Here is a 14,704-nt window from a genome sequence, read left to right on the forward strand (position 1 = left end):
CCAATAAAAATATGACTCGCATATAACCTTTCAAAAGAAAACTCGTAATGCAACCTTTCAATAATCAACTAACTGTGAATCAAAACTGGTAATCTGCACGTCAGCAGTGCTGCGTCATGGCCCTCAAAAATCAATGTGAATAAACTGAAAATTCCTACCTTAATTATGTCGCCGGATAACGCGTATATATCTGCTCCTATAAGAAATTTTTCTGGCACAGCCCAGTGCAATGCTGGCCACTAGATTTTGTTATGTATGAAAAACAACTGATTTTCTTTACGATAATAGGCATGACTATGGATAGGAGAAATTAGTAAAAACTTTAAATTCAGTGAATAACTTTGAAAAGTTATCTTTATAAGAAAGATTACTATTGAAAGATTTTTGAAAACATTTACATGGGTCTTTGATATAAAAATAATACAAAAATCAGTTTTAGAAATTAACATATGTGCGCTGCAATAAAGAACAATAATATTTATAATATTTTGCTTTTACCTTATACCACATCGCTTAGGCACCGCCATCGTTCTCCATGACAGGCCTTGGTAATTCCATAATTCTACTGCTCTTCTCGTGCTACAAAACACCACTACTGGACTGCATTGTCCGAACTCCTGGACACAAGTGCATACAACTCGTCAACTGCCCGACTGCGAACTACTACTACTACTACTACTGCTGCCGACATTGCTCTCTGATTCTGTTGTAGCTTACATATCACAGGCAGCGCATGAGCAATCCATCGCAGTTACATCTGCTCGAGTGCGCTAGCAACAAATTCCTTAATCATGGACCTCTTACATAACCCTCCACTGGGGGGGGGGGCGGGGGGGGGGGGGGGGCAAAAGTTTGGCAGCGATGGTGAGTCAATTGGACTTGCCATGAGCAACAAATTTTTCTAGAATCTATTTAGTTTACTAAGTCTACAGTCACAGAGTATATACTTTACTGATTGACAAAGTGTATACGCAGTGAATACAAAATATATTAACAAATTACGTAAAGTGCACACACATTATAAAAGTCTTTAGCATATTTGGGACAACTAATCATATTAACAAATGAAATAAAGTGCACACGCACTGAGTACAAAATATATTAACAAATGACATAAAGTGCACACGCACTGTAAAACTCTTTCGCGTTTTTACAACAATTAAACATATCAAGGAGTCAAATACAGTGCACATGCACTGTAGAAGTCTTTAGCATACTTAGGACAACTGATCTTACTAACAAATGAAATGAAGTGCACACGCACTGTATATGTCTTTATCATTTTACAAGAATTTAAACGCACTGTAAAAGTCTTTACCATTTTACAAGAACTAGGAAAGGAATGGGAAGGATTGCATCATGGTTGTAGCCCAGTAGGTTGCACGTGGCTGCACTGAAAGTCCATATCTTTCTGCAGAAGCACAACACCAAGTGAGACAATCTGAAGTTCTCTTCCTGAAGTATTTATCAGTGTAGCCAAGACACTGAAATGTTGCATTAATATTGTATGTTATCATTTTGGTCTCTGTGGCACATTTGATGTTGTTCAGCGCAATGTCAATTATTTCATGGTGACGTAGTCGACGAGATGTTAGGTGGTTCAACATTTTTCAATACAACAGTCGGAGATAGCATAGTAGATTCAGTTGGTATGGACTTAATTACATCCTGGAATGAGAGTATGTGTGTATCCCACTCAATATGTTTTTTATGGCGGTATATTCTACATAGTTTACCAATTTCTTTCATTAGTCGTTCACAAGGGTTCGAAGAAGCGTGATACTTGGATATATAGATAGGAGAAATGTTTCTAGCGCGTAACATACGTGTCCATATTGCAGATCGAAATTGTGGTCCATTGTCAGAACTTACTTTTAATATATGTCCTACATGGAATAACAAATGTTTTACAAATGCATTCGAAATAGATTTAGCAGTAGCTTTGCGTAACGGGGTGAAGGTAACAAATTTCGAAGTGAGTTCAACAGCGACAAAGATGTAACAAAAACCTCTATTAGATCTGGGAATCGGACTAAAAATGTCTACAGCGCCCATGTGTCTCAATTTAACGGGTACAATAGGATGTAACGGAGGAATATGTGAAGTCGTGTTTGATTTAGCTTTCTGACAGATTTTACATGACGTTAAAACTCGTCGAATACGTTTCTCCATGTTGGCAAAATAACAGTTCTGTCTCAGTATAAGAAAACATTTTCTGGTTCCATAATGTGCGTAACTTAAATGAGTATACCAAATTAATTTGTTAACAAGCTCGTCAGGAATACGTAATAACCAGCTGTTGCTGTCAGGATGAGAGTGGCGAAACAGAATGTTATTGCGTACAGTGTGTTGAGTGGTACTTAAGTAAATAAATTAGTGAAATCAAAGTGAACTAGAAATTAGAATATAAATGAAAAACTTGGTTTAGTTTGGAGAGTTACATACTGGCACACAGTGGGCACAATAGCAGAGCAGAAGAGACAATGACCGTGAAGTCAGCAAGTTCCACATAAGCGGGCGCTGTCGATTCAGCCGTCAGGGCATCGCCCGACCGGCTCACGTGTTTCTCAGTTGTCGCATGTGAGCAAAGTCCCTCGCCTACATTCCAAGAGCCAATGACCGTCGTTAAGAAGATTCTTCGAGAAACTTTTCAACGTGACGGAAGAGGCAATAACCGGCTCACGTGTTTCTCAGTCGTCACATGCGATCAGAGGCCCCCGCCTACATTCCAAGAGCCAATGACCGAGGTCAAGAAGATTCTTCGAGAAGCTTTTCAACGTGACAGAAGAGGCAATGGCCGTGAAGTCGTTCACCTCCAGTGAACTGAAGTGAATAAATACGCGAGACGCGGTGGGCCCGACAGATGAAGACAGATGAAGATGGGGACGAAGACGAAGACGGAGACGGGAACGGAGACGAAGGAAGAAAAGAAGAGTAGCAGTAGAGTTCAGTCAGTTTCGCTGCTGAAGACCGTCATGCAAGAAGAGACTGCATCATGCACAGACGCACCAAGTCCGCCGCTGTAATGGAATAGCAAGCAGCAGCCGCGGCGCCAGAAGACAGAAGTTAAAAGGTATTTGAAGTCTGGTTTTTACATACCCGGGTGACTCGTGAGGACGGGAAGGAGACGGCCTCACATCAGTAGTCACCTGTGAGCTGGCATGAAGAGCTGACAGCCGAAGACTGGCAAGCGGGAGTCCGTGGTTCGAGTCCGCCACACTGGCCTTCTCCCGCCGCACCGCTCCGCTGGCCGACGCAGAACACACGCGGCCGCTTAGAGAAGAGAAACACTGGGACGCCGCACCCAAGGTATCATCCGATGCACGATTTCGCTCGCAATAATTAAACGGGCCACCTCGCGCTGCGCGTCTCCAGTCAACTGGGCGAGACGGCGACACGAGATACACACCGCTACGCGTAATCAGACGCCGCCGCCGCCGCCGCTGCCGCAGCAGAAGACTTCACAAACGACACAGCTGCCGCTCTCCGAACCAGAACATCCCGTAAGATACAGTTGTACAAATCTTCAATAAAAGTTATCTTATGTAAAAATGATGTTTCATTCGACCTCATACCCGAGCCAAGGAAGAACCCACCCTGCCCACATGTTGTTAAGAGAGAAAAGTTAATTTATTTAATATTTTCACCCTGACAGAATGCTTTAGAATGCTCATCCTGACAATTGACAGCATCAAAAGAGAAAACCCAGTTACACTGAGTGACAGAAGTGTCACATTTAGTAACACAACTGTTACATTTGGGTGTCAGAAGCTGTTTTAGTTGGTACAAGTGTAATGGTTTCTGATGGTAACGTTATTCCTATCGTGCCAAAGGTGTTTAATTTCTTTCCACACGTTGTCTTTGCTCTGCTCTTGTGCTATGTCTCGTAATGACGCCGAAATGAAATTTTCAAATGCAACTTGCTGAATATACATGACGCTAGAATTTGCTTGACAGAAGTTGGTTGCGATGTCTTGCTGATTGTTGCTGAGAGAACGGGATAGTGCGTCTGCTACAACATTTTGTGTATCGGGAATGTGAACAATTGTAAAATTAAATTCCTGTAAATAAAGTTTCCATCTGCTTAATCTGTCGTGTGTAAATTTTGCGGAAAGTAAAAACTGTATAGCTATATGATCTGTGTAAACGGTAGTGTGTCTTCCATAAAGAAAATGCCTGAATCTCGTAAATGCCCATACAACACATAATGTTTCAAGTTCTGTAACAGAATAATTGCGTTCAGCAGGTGACAAAATGCGACTTTCAAAGGCGATGTTTTTAATTACTGTAGCATCGTCTTCTTCAATTTCCTGAAAAATGTGTACGCCTAAAGCGGTGTTCGAGCTGTCGGTGGCAATGGAAAAATTTCTAGTAAGATCAGGGTGTGATAAAAGTGGTGCGTTCAACAAAGCTTGTTTTAGATTGACAAATTCAGACTGTGCTTGGCTATCCCAGGACCAAATAGCGTTTTTACCCGTCAATTGGCATAATCTAGGGGTGTCTAAAGCAGAGTAATGAATAAATTTACGGAAAAAGTTAATTAATCCCAAAAATCTGCGTAGCTGTTTCTTCGTAGTTGGAACAGTAATGTCACGTAAAGCTTGAAGTTTTTCTGGGTCGGGCGCAATGCCTTCTGCTGAAATTACATGTCCAAGAAATTTTATAGAAGTTTTGCCAAAGTGCGATTTGCTAAGATTAACTGTGAGTCCTTGTGCACGAAAAGTTTGCAACAGTTGTTCAAGAATCAAATTGTGTTCAGACCAGTTAGCTTCTGCAATAAGAATGTCGTCTACATACGTTGTGATTCTGTCTTTTAATTCTGTCGGAAGTATAGTATCCAAACCGCGAATAAACGCTGCTGAAGAAATTGTTAAACAGAACGGTAATTTACAAAATTGATAACAATCACCAAAACAGAGAAAAGCTGTGTACTTTCTGCAGTTCGGATGGAGCTGAATTTGCCAAAATCCCGATTTCAAATCTAATGAGGAATAAATAGCAGTACCATGAAATTTCTGTAAAAGTTCTTCTAGTGTCTGTGGGCGATCTGATTCATTAATAATAATGTCGTTCACATGACGCGAATGAAGTACGAGGCGAAGTGAACCATCCTTTTTCTTAACAATATGGAGCGGGTGTATATACGGACTAACTGCCGGTTCAATAATTCCTTGGTCAAGCATACCTTGCAATTCTTTCTTAACTTGTTTTCTGTGAATATATGGAATGGGATAATGTTTGGCTTTAAACGTGTCATGCTGTTTAACTTGAAACTCATAGATAAAACCGGACATAGTACCAGGGACGTTGTCAAAAACTGGAGCTTGCTGTAAAAGAATCTTGCGTAGTTGAGTACGTTCGTCGTCTGTATTTGCAGTGCTCTGTTTAACCTTATCAGAAATCATTTGTATAACGTCATAGTCGGCTTCGTCTGGTGTATTATAATTGTGTACGTACGTATCGGTGAACAATGTCGAACGACAGTCTATGTTACGCGATGCAGAAATGACCTCTGTCCGATTAATTGCTTGTTCTTCTGCAGATAAAGCGTGCTGAAATTCTAATGCCAGTTGTACAGTTTCATCCTTTAACATTAAATAGGAATTTTGAAAATCAATAACTGCGTCGTGTTGTACCAAAAAACTCGTACCTCCAATAACGTCTGTTGTCAATAAGGGAACATTCAAAAAATTTGAGTGGAACGTATGACCTGCAATACAAAATGATAAGTGTGTCTGTAATTTAACATCTACTCCTTTACCAGATACTGCTCCTCTGACTTTAATTTTGCCTAATGGTAACGTAGGATAGGTATTCTCTTTGTTACATTCGTTGAAGGTTTCTTCATTTATAACTGACATAGGTGACCCAGAATCGATTTCTGCTGAAAATGTGGATGATCCAATCTTCACTTCAATGACAGGGTGGGAAATGGTTTTTTGAATAACTGGTTTTTCATGCAAAAGTGTGTCTCGGATGTCGTCAAAAGTAATAACATTTTCGTGAGTCTGTGTATCAAAAGTATTGCTTACGTTTCTGGAAGATTCAATCTGTACTGTATCTAGTCAAATTCTATCTGACGTGCTGTTATTTGCGGGAGGATGCTGTAGCATTTCAACTATTTGTACTGTTCTGTTATTTCTTCCTGACGTATTAGGTTCGGGATGATACCGACTGTCTGGTTCATTCATAATGATCTGTTCTTGTGGATGATTCTGCTGCTGGTAAGACCGACTGTTACGCTGAAAACTGTGCTCATTACTTTTACGTCTATCATGATAATCAATGCTATACGGTGGGTTGCGATAGGAATCGAAATGATGTGTCTTCTGTACGTAGTGATTTCCTTGTTGCTGTGCGTTACTATTTGGTGTGGCCGATGCTATACGCGTAGGCGGCGAAATATTAAAGCTTGGTTGACCTTGCAGACTACATTCTTGGTTAGGTATGCTAACCGACTGGTTTTGTTGATGATGTGGTGAAAAGCCTCTATTGTTACCAAAATGTGTCTGCAATTGCTGAAAATTTTGTACATACTGATGATTACACTTCTGTCTTTCATTAAAATTACGCTGGTAGTTCTGGAGTGTCTAATGAAAATTGTCACTTTCGGTAAAACTTGTCATATCAGGTTTTCTTTACACATAGATCGATAGTTGAAGAGCTGTTTTGATTGATATAAAGGATAGTAGAAGAGAAGGCAGCAGTGCAGAGAACTAAAGATGAAATAGCACTACTACAGCTCGGGGTCCTGGGCACGCTACAGCACATATTCATCGAAGTGTAATGAATCCCCTGAGGTCTCTTACGCACTGCAAATAATTTTTAGTTTCTGCATTACAGGCAATGCCGGTGAAAATTCAAAAACAAATTGTTGTATCCAGGCCAATTCTAGTTTCTGCATTACAGGCCAAGCCGATGAAAATACAAAAGCAAATTGTCGTATCCAGTCCAAAGGATGTATTTGTGTTCTGTCATTTTTAAATACCTTAGATTTTTTACGGATACAAATTGCTTATAATAAAAATTATCGTCTCTGTATGTCTGAGCAGGTTCAGGATTGTATGATAATCTGTTTGCCTGTGACTGTTCTGAATCTAAGTCACGTACACTCTGTTCATTACCTAAGTTACACTGGCTGTGTGAGTCTGACAAATGTTCGGAAAGTGGCGTATGCTGTGATGTGTTAAAGGCTGAAATATTTTTCATCTCCGTCAATTCGTGTTGTAAAGATGACAATTTTCTACGCAATGTATTGTTGGACGAACCTATGTCACTTACTGTCTGCTGTAAATTTTGGAATTCGGGTGTTTGATTAAACGAAATTGGTGACGTATCGTCTGATTTAGTATCGTTGTTATTTTCGACAACCTCAATACGCCTGGCCAATCATCAAATTTTTCAGTCAATGCTTTAACCTGATCAATATTTTTAGTGTCACAACCATTAATTTGCTTTTTGATTTTACGGGTGGTTTTGTTCAATTTCTTAACGTCTGCTTTAATAGCATCGGGATCCTGTATTAATTCCAACTGTTCAAGTCTGCTGGTCATTGTCTGAAAGTCTACAATGTGAGTGTCTGCTTTTGCTTTAAGAGTGGAGACTTCATCATGCAATTCAGTGTTCAACTGTTTGACTGTATTAATTTCGCCTGATACTGTAGCAATGTTGTTGTGTACGTATGTTTTTGCTTTCGTAAACAACTTTGGCTTATCTTCTTGTCTCTGTGCAGTAATTGTTTCCATGACTTGTTTCTTTACTTTATTCTGTTCTTGTATAAATTTACGGTAACGTGTTTCATTGTTTTGTAGGTGGTGATTAAAACGTTCGTCAATTTGGCTGTTCTGTTGGTCAAATTTCGTGTCTACTTTCGCATCCAGTGTGCGTGAAAGTTCTGCTGATATTAATTTAAACTCGTCGCGTAACTGTGTTGCGTTTTTAGAACATTGTTTAGCGACTGCACTAATTTCATTTCTAAGTCATTTAGTTGTGGCTGCATGTGTATTACTTAATTCTTGTGCCACAGATCTAATCTCTTCACTACTGTTCTTAGCACAAGCCTTAATTTCCTCACGTAATTGTTCTTTAGTATCATGACATTGCACGGCAACGGCTGTAATCTGTTCACTAAGTTGTTTGTTCTGTTCATTAAGATGTTTGAAATTGTTGTCTTATTTTTCATTCAACTGTTTGGAATTGTTGTCTAGTTTTTCATTCAACTGTTTGTTTTTCATTAAGTTGTACCAATAATGCCATAACTCGATCCATGTCAAAATTAGCTGCCGTATTCTCTGCGCTGTGTGATGATGTATCTGTATGTGTCACGTTTTGTATAACCATTTGGTCATCCTCTGATTCTAGAAAAGGTTTGCCAATCGGACGTGCACTGTTGGTCACTACATCGGAATCACCTTCGTTAAAAACATTTCTCTGTTCACTGTTTAAACTGTGCAAATCAGGTGTTTCAAAATTGGCAGCGTTCATTGTAACGGAACGTGCCGCGTCATCAATTGCCGTTAAATTAAGTGTGGACATAACTGAATGTGTTTGTTCATCATCCGGAATAAAATCATTACTAGTAATCGGCACGCACTGGTTATCTGTAATTAGAGGATTATCACTATTACACTGACTGTCGCTAGTATTATCGGTCAAATTATTCGAGTCAGCTTTTTCACTCATTCCACATCGCGATGTACTGTTAACAGTTTTTCGCGGCATTTTCACAAATCAAAATTAAGCACAAAATCAATCAAAGTCAAAGCAAAAATGGAACAAATACAATTACAACAAAGAGCAATAAATTGCCGATGACCTGTGAAAGAAAGAGTGACAAGTTAGTAAAATGCGTTGCGCCAGATGCAAACTAAATTTAAAATTAAGTAAATAAGAGTAGATATATAACTGACTATCTCCCAGAAATTCACAAAAATACGATCCTGGCCGGTTGTCGACAAGTGTAACCTCCCCACAAAATATATTCCTTAACCTACTAATAATACAATGTGACTAATCTTTTAATAAAAAATTGTCGCTCACTTACAACCTTTCAATAATGACTTTGAATTTAAACCGGTGAATTTTGGACGTCAGCAGTGCTGCGTCATGGCCCTGAAAGATCATTCTGAATAAAAAGAGAAAATTCTTACCTCAATGAAGTCGCCGGATAACGCATATATATCTGCTCTTACAATAAATTTTTGTGGCACAGCCCAGTGCAATGCTGGCCGATAGATTTGTCATGTATGAAAGGAACAACTGGTTTTTCTTTGCAATAGTCGGGATGACCAAGGATTGGAGAAATCAGTAAATTCTTTAAATTGAAATGAATGATTGTCAAAAATTACTTTTTATGAAAAAAATTATTATTAAGAGATTTTTTTAAACATTTACTTGGGACTTGATATAACAATACTACATATGCGCGAGGCTGCTTTTACCTTACATTATAACGCTCAGGCTCCGCCATCGCTCCCCACGACCGGCCCAGCCAACTCCATACACACGTCTGGTCGCTAGCAACTACTTACTCCTACTGCAGTCAACACTGCTCTCTGGTCTGAGATTCTCTTATACCTTACATATCGCAGGCAGCGTGTGAGCAATCCATCGAAATTACATCTTCTCGAGTGCGCTGGCAACAAATTCCTTAATCATGGACCTCTTACAAGATTGATAGCAAATCTGTATATGAATCAGAAAGCTCGGGTACGAATAGATAATGGGATCTCTGAAGATAGCAAGATTGGGAGAGGTTTTAGACAGAGCTGCTGTCTCTCGCCGATCCTATTTAACACTATCTGGAGGAAGTACTGGAAAGCTGTTTGGATGGGACAAGAGGCGTAAGGGTAGGTGGGCGAAAAATTGAATGTATAAGATTTGCAGATGACATGGCGATCCTCGCAGAAAATCAAGAGACGCTGACTCAAATTCTAAATGACCTGAATGAAGCCTGTGCAGCATACAGTATGAAAATTAATAAAAAGAAAACCAAAAGCATGGTCATAGACATAAAGGAAAGAAAAATGAAAATTAAGTTGGGGTGAGAAATCATAGAACAGTTAAGAGCATTCAAGTATTTGGGAAGTTGGATTAAAGAAGACATGGATTGCCGACAAGATATCAAAGTGAGAGTGACTCTGGCGGAAAAGGCACTTCAAAAGCAGAGAAGACTCCTAACTAGTTGTTTAAACAAGGAATTAAGGAAGCGACTCGTCAAGTGCTTAATATGGAGCGAGGCCTTGTATGGAGCAGAGACGTGGGCTTTGAGAAAGCAGGATGAGAAGAGAATTGAAGCTTGTGAAATGTGGATATGGGGTAGAATGGAGAAGATCAACTGGACTGATAAAATCAGGAATGAAGAAGTACTGAGGAGAGTTGGAGAAGAACGGAAGATGCTGCTGACGGTGAAGAACAGGAAACTAAACTGGGTAGGCCACAATCTAAGAAGAGATTGCTTTCTAGTAGAATCAATTGAAGGTTTCTTTCCGGGGAAGAGAGGGAAGGGCAAAAGAAGGTTCCAGATGCTGGATGATGTCAGCAGGCCACAAGGAAGGTACCAAAGAATGAAGAGGAACGCAGGAGACAGAAGCATGGAGGGCTTTGCAGTCAAAACCTGCCGCAAGGCAGACAATACAAAGATGATAACTACAAAATTAAAAGCTCTCTTTCAAAACTTACACTCCTGGAAGTTGAAATAAGAACACCATGAATTCATTGTTCCAGGAAGGGGAAACTCTATTGACACATTCTTGGGGTCAGATACATCACATGATCACACTGACAGAACCACAGGCACATAGACACAGGCAACAGAGCATGCACAATGTCGGCACTAGTACAGTGTATATCCACCTTTCGCAGAAATGCAGGCTGCTATTCTCCCATGGAGACGATCGTAGAGATGCTGGATGTAGTCCTGTGGAACGGCTTGCCATGCCATTTCCACCTGGCGCGTCAGTTGGACCAGCGTTCGTGCTGGACGTGCAGACCGCGTGAGACGACGCTTCATCCAGTCCCAAACATGCTCAATGGGGGACAGATCCGGAGATCTTGCTGGCCAGGGTAGTTGACTTACACCTTCTAGAGCACGTTGGGTGGCACGGGATATATGCGGACGTGCATTGTCCTGTTGGAACAGCAAGTTCCCTTGCCGGTCCAGGAATGGTAGAACGATGGGTTCGATGACGGTTTGGATGTACCGTGCACTATTCAGTGTCCCCTCGACGATCACCAGTGGTGTACGGCCAGTGTAGGAGATCGCTCCCCACACCATGATGCCGGGTGTTGGCCCTGTGTGCCTCGGTCGTATGCAGTCCTGATTGTGGTGCTCACCTGCACGGCGCCAAACACGCATACGACCATCATTGGCACCAAGGCAGAAGCGACTCTCATCGCTGAAGACGACACGTCTCCATTCATCCCTCCATTCACGCCTGTCGCGACACCACTGGAGCCGGGCTGCACGATGTTGGGGCGTGAGCGGAAGACGGCATAACGGTGTGCGGGACCGTAGTCCAGCTTCATGGAAACGGTTGCGAATGGTCCTCGCCGATACCCCAGGAGCAACAGTGTCCCTAATTTGCTGGGAAGTGGCGGTGCGGTCCCCTACGGCACTGCGTAGGATCCTACGGTCTTGGCGTGCATCCGTGCGTCGCTGTGGTCCGGTCCCAGGTCGACGGGCACGTGCACCTTCCGCCGACCACTGGCGACAACATCGATGTACTGTGGAGACCTCACGCCCCACGTGTTGAGCAATTCGGCGGTACGTCCACCCGGCCTCCCGCATGCCCACTATACGCCCTCGCTCAAAGTCCGCCAACTGCACATACGGTTCACGTCCACGCTGTCGCGGCATGCTACCAGTGTTAAACACTGCGATGGAGCTCCGTATACCACGGCAAACTGGCTGACACTGACGGCGGCGGTGCACAAATGCTGCGCAGCTAGCGCCATTCGACGTCCAACACCGCGGTTCCTGGTGTGTCCGCTGTGCCGTGCGAGTGATCATTGCTTGTACAGCCCTCTCGCAGTGTCCGGAGCAAGTATGGTGGGTCTGACACACCGGTGTCAATGTGTTCTTTTTTCCATTTCCAGGAGTGTATAAAGCACGTAAAATCCAGTTTTACACGATTCGCACGTTCTGAGACAATTTAAACTGATACATGTGAAAAAAATATATTATTAGAGTCATTATGACAAACGTTTGCAAAAATCTACATCTACATGTACATCTACATATATACTCCGCTAGCCACCAAGCGGTGTGTGGCGGAGGGCACAATTCGCACCAAAGTCATATTTCCCCCCTCTCTGTTCCACTCGCGGATCGTCCGAGGGAAAAACGACTGTCTGAATGCTTCAGTACGAGCTCTAATTTCCCTTATCTTTGAATGGCGATCATTGCGCGATTTGAATTTCGGAATTTAGTGAGCAGCCCCTTCTGTTTAGCGCGCCGTCTATCTGGAAATGTGTCCCACTTCAAACTTTCTATGGGGTATGTAACACTCTCGCGATGGCTAAATGTACCAGTTACTAATCTTGCCGCTCTTCTTTGGACCTTCTCAATTTCCTGAATCAGGCCCAACTGGTAAGTGTCCCTTACAGACGAACTGTACTCCAAGATTGGACGAACTAACGTATTGTAAGCTATTTCCTTTGTTGAAGGACTACAGCGCTTTAGGATTCTGCCAATAAACCACAATCTAGAGTTCGCCTTATCCGTTACTTGCGTAATCTGAGCATTCCATTTGAGATCATTTCGAATAGTCACACCCAGATACTTCACGGACGTTACCGTTTCCAAAGACTGGGCATTTATTTTGTACTCGTACATTAATGGAGAGTTTCGCCTTGTTATACGCAGTAGGTTACACTTACTAATATTGAGAGATAACTGCCAGTCATTACACCACGCATTTATTTTCCGTAAATCCTCATTGCAATGTTCACGATCTTCGTGTGATACTACTTTCCTGTGGACTACAGCATCATCGGCGAACAGTCTAAGGCCGCTGTCAGTACCATCAACCAGATCGTTTATGTAAATCGTAAAAAGCAGAGACCTATTGCGCTGCCCTGGGGCACACCTGAAGTTACGCTTGTTTCTGTTGTAGTCACTCCGTTCAGGACGACCTACTGCTCCATGTCTTTCTATCCAACCGCTTATGTCATCTGAAACGTCCCCTCTTGAAGAACTATATACGTGACTGGGCTTCAACTGACACACAATGTTTTTAGCGCAACGCAATCTGACTTTCAATAATCCCTACAAAAGAATGGCCCTGACTAACATTAACCTATACCTTTTACAAATCACTTACCTCACAAAAATCTTCGTTACTCGAACTACTGCAATACAGCGAGCGCCACTACTGCCAGCTAAATAAAAGATTCAAACTACGGAAGGCACTAACTACTGATAGGCATAGTTAGCAAATGAAAGATTTTAATAGAGAACAAACAATGCATTTACCTTAATAATCATAATATATATAGCAGTTCATGGCATCCAGTCTTACAAATTTCAAAACTCCGCCATCTCTCTCCCCACATCCACCACTGCTGGCGGCTCACCTCCAACTGCACAGCGCTACGCGCTGTTAACATCCAACTGCCCAACACTACAATAGCGAACAACAGTGCAAACCAGCCACAGACTGCACATAGCACAGCCAGTGATTTTCATACAGAGCGCTACGTAACGTTGCCAATAAGAAAACATAAACAGCCTACTTACACATTGGATAAACCGTAAGCGTGCACTTTTTGTAGCAAGCGACAGTGCGAAACTGAGTCGAACGCCTTTCGAAAGTCGAGAAACACGACATCAACCTGGGAGCCAGTATCTAGTGCCTGTTGTATATCATGCACAAAGAGGGGCAGCTGTGTCTCGCATGACCGCTGTTTCCTAAACCCGTTCTGGTTTCTGCACATGAGCTTCTCAGAGTTTAGAAAGGTCATTTATCTGAACACAAAACATGTTCCATGATTCTACAACAAATCGATGGCAGTGAAATTGGCCGGTAATTATATGCATCCGATTTTATACCCTTTTTATAGATTGCTATGACCTGGGCCTTCTTCCAGTCCCGTGGAACTTTCCGCGGTTCCACTGATCTCTGATAAATGATGAATAAGAATGGTGGTATATTTGTAGCATAGTCAACATAAAATCTTACGGGGATACCGTCTGGGCCAGATGCCTTCCTGGCGTCTAAGGATCTTAACTGTTTTACAATCCCAGATACGCTAAACACCATGTCAGCCATCCTTTCGTTTGTTCGACAATTGAAAGGGGGAATGGTGCTGCAGTCCTCTATCGTAAACGATTTTTTGAAAGCTGGGTTTACGTGCCAAAAATCACGTGTTTCCACAAGAAACTGTCTTTCGTGGGAACGCATTGCATTTTAAGGCCTGCATTTGGAGACAAAGAACGGTGGTTATTACAATTGACTATCGTTTCGTTGTTTATACGTTAAGAATTTTATTCAACACTGGCTTAAAATCATCGAAATATCTTTGGACTTCCAAAGCAGTGCAGGTACCAACCAGGATTACGCCCAGCCCAGTTCAAAATGTTATACTGTTTGAGCCAGCAATTAAAGCTCTGTTGATGATTATACAGAAATTTAAAGTAACCCGAAATCTACTATAGAAATAAATGTCAAAAAAAAAGTTGAACTTATTTCTAAACAATACAAAA

Source organism: Schistocerca serialis, chromosome 1, assembly GCF_023864345.2.
Source record: "Schistocerca serialis cubense isolate TAMUIC-IGC-003099 chromosome 1, iqSchSeri2.2, whole genome shotgun sequence".
NCBI lineage: Eukaryota > Metazoa > Arthropoda > Insecta > Orthoptera > Acrididae > Schistocerca > Schistocerca serialis.